General features: G+C 31.1%; 1 non-coding gene across 1 annotated transcript; it reads right to left on the minus strand.

Moving 5' to 3' along the window:
- Positions 1-3144: 3144 nt before the first annotated feature.
- LOC111692711 lies at positions 3145-3235 on the minus strand. The gene has a single exon (XR_002763293.1). It is a non-coding gene; the product is annotated as a U6atac minor spliceosomal RNA (small nuclear RNA).
- Positions 3236-3542: the final 307 nt, after the last annotated feature.

Consider the following 3542-nt stretch of genomic DNA (forward strand, 5'->3'; position numbering starts at 1 on the left):
ATTTGCCCATGCTTGAGAACAAATATGTCATCATTGCGCTTTCAAAATGTATATTTCTTGCTTAAAAGGTAAGTTGAACCTTCTAGAATATGAGACAAAAGATTTTATACATGAAAATTTTTTTTAAATATTGCGCTTTTCGTGAAGCGTGTCGGGAGTATCTCATACAGCTACCTGCGCTATGAACATACTTGCTCGGAAGGTACTGCGTACTTTCATTTTTAACTTCCCTAATACACTCATAGATGTCGTTTAGAAGTATGTGTGTACAATTCAAACAAAATTTTCAAACAAAAGTACGTTAGTGTAGCGTTAGTGCACGTTCATGTCTAAAACTCATTTTAAAACTTTAAACTCGTTTTTCTCGAAACACAATTTTTTAAAAGGGCATCCACCATAACTCCAACAATTTTCAATATTTTCTTTTGAAATTTTAACCACATATTTAAAGCAACATTTTGAAGAGAAACACGTAAGGATTTTTCGATAAGTTAATTTAAATAATTGTTATTAACAAATAACTGCCCTTTTTTTCGTCAAAAATTTAAGGTTTCACTTCGAATACTTGCCAATTTTACAAAAAACAATATTTTTACAATCCCATATGTGTTTCTCTAGCTATACATGTAGATTAAGAGTAATTTTTTTTTGTTCCACCTTGAAATTTGCACTAGTTCTAATGTGTGCCGCTGGACACCTCGACAGCAACATGCTTCAGGAGAATAGCTCAAGTGCCGCCATTTTGAAATATTTTTTAAAGAAACAAATTTTCTGCACACTTAATACACTTATATTAAAAAAAAAAAATTAAAAAACACTTTTTTTAGGCCGTTACAGTGGTGTAATACCTTAATCAAACTATTCATAAAAAGTGATTATTTACACTGTATATTCAGTTACCATTAATTTGACAGTAAAATTACATTTTTCACATTTTATAATGCTGCAACTTTATGGAAATCTGTCAATTGATTAAATAAATTTATTTTGTACATCCGTGATCTCTGTATAAACTGCTCCAGTTATATGTTTGTTTCGCAAATTTTGTTCAAAACTTTGTNATTAATTTGACAGTAAAATTACATTTTTCACATTTTATAATGCTGCAACTTTATGGAAATCTGTCAATTGATTAAATAAATTTATTTTGTACATCCATGATCTCTGTATAAACTGCTCCAGTTATATGTTTGTTTCGCAAATTTCGTTCAAAACTTTTGTCATCGTAAACGTCTTCTGTGTGAGCACAGGAATCATCCTGTCAAAAACGATATGGGTGTCACATAGTATTATCAAAATATAACCATTTTAATATTGTGCGACTGCCACTGGCTGTAAACGTCTGACGTGTAGCGAGGGTTCTTTAAAGTCCAATGTTTTTTAATGCTAACATAGCGTTTGGGATGAACCAATGACAACTACTACGACTGTGGTAAGTCTGGACAGAAAAAGAAATTAACTGTTCCGTTAAGGTTCACAATGTTTTTTACTGTGTTGTGTTTGTCCTTTATATGCCAAATTGATGATTTTCTTCTCTCTCCTTTTAGACTGCAGAGAGAACGAGCAGAAAGAGAGAAGCAGGGGGGCCAGTCAGCGGATGCCCACCAAAGGTCACAGTGTCAAGGGGCCTCTTCCAGTTACACAGGCCCAAATAGCAGGTGAGCCAGTCGTTTTGTGTACAGGGTATGACTATACTGAACAAAATTTAAGATATAGTTTTTCAAGAATGTCTATAAGTGAATTCAGAAAACGAGGACATAGCTGTATCTTCTCGTATGCTGAAGAAAGTTCTGGCGGCTGTAGGTGATGTAAACAGTGACATTTTGTTTTCAGAGAAAAAGGTTCCTTATTAATGGATGGTGTTGGAACAAAAAAACATTAATTTTCTGATAGGATATACTAAAAGCTAGGGAACATCGTAGGGAAATTAAAAAACATAAATAATTGTTAATTTAGTCAACATTAGGAAAAAAGACAAAAAATTTTGCTTTAGATTGTTAATTACAATGGAAATTATTAATCAATCAAAAAACCTCTATGGCATTCCCTGAGTTATGTTATCGTGACAAAATTTCAAGTCGATTCGTTGAAAACTTTTTGAATTATGTTTCAGCCTATTAAAAAAAGTGGTTTCTCGAAAAACACGTTTAAAGTTTTTGTTGTCATTCAGCAGAAGATATTTATTATACAGGGTGAGTCAGTTTTTTGTGGTAGGATTTTAACAGTTGATAGAGATTCATTTTTTAATAAGAAAAGTTCTTATAAACGTAGGTCTTAGAACGCTTCGTTTGTAAGATATAGGGTGTTGAAAACAAACTTTTTTTAAGAATTTTTCTTAATATCTCTAAAAGACCAACATATATTGAACTGAAATTTGGTATTAATAACACATTAGTTATGGTGAATAAAATAAAGATATCTGTTATCCATTTCTAGGGTTGCCAGATGTCCGGTTTTCGACCGGACAGTTCGGTTTTTTTGATGCGTGTCCGGTTGAAAAAAGTTGAAAATAGAGAGTTGTTAAAAGCAGCGGCATCTAATGCAAAATATATTAAAAAATGAAAAAGATTTTAACGTTATTGACATCTTTTTACTTAGGTATAAATATTGTTTTGTTTGTTTGTTTGTTTGTTTGTTTTTCATTGTGGAATAAAATAATTATTTATTTAATTTGTTTTTTTTGGAATGCTGTCTGGTTTTTTTTTCAACCACATCTGGCAACCCTATCCATTTCACCCACCAGTGACATGCCTGAGGTGGGTTACTGCCCCCTTTAAAAAAATAATTCGTACGCCCTTGAATTTTTCTAGAAAATAATATCATTTCTAAATTTTTTAATCAATTCTGAACAAAACATCTCTCAATTTTTTATAAAATTAACGTTTTTGGTTAAATTCATTTGGCATGAAACTCAACGATATTATTATATTATTATAAAAAAATGAAAATCCACTACGTTTTACTCTATCGCCGCTACACCGTTCTTGAAGGTAAATCCCGCTACTCTTAGCGGAATTCCGCTACAGTTGGTAACAGTGACATAATTGTAACAACAAACAAAAATAAAAATATAAATTCTCAATTTTAAATGAATTTGAATTAAAATTTTCTCTATTAACTGCCTGAGTTCTAAATGAAAAAAAAAAAAAATTGTGGTTAAGTGTGCCTTAGCCATGTGTATTGTATTCCATCCTTGTCTAGGGGAGTGCTAAACTTCTCTCCTTTCATACAACACGTTCATATATTGTTGATTGTGATGTATATATACTTAACTTACTTTCACGTGTATGGGTGAGATATTACCTTTATTCAGTTCATATGAATACAATTTTTAAGTTTTCATAATAATTATAAATGAGTATACTTCAAACAATTTATACGTAGTAGAACCTGATAATATAAATCCCTGTATTGAGTCAGGAATATTTAATACGAATTAATTGGACAATAGGAGAATAGATGACTCTTTGGCGGGAAATTCAAAACCTAAATAAATATTTTCCTTTGCTGATATTGGGGTAAAGGCTTATTCATATTAAATT

This window comes from Anoplophora glabripennis, unplaced genomic scaffold (assembly GCF_000390285.2).
Source record: "Anoplophora glabripennis isolate ALB-LARVAE unplaced genomic scaffold, Agla_2.0 scaffold2844, whole genome shotgun sequence".
Taxonomy (NCBI): domain Eukaryota; kingdom Metazoa; phylum Arthropoda; class Insecta; order Coleoptera; family Cerambycidae; genus Anoplophora; species Anoplophora glabripennis.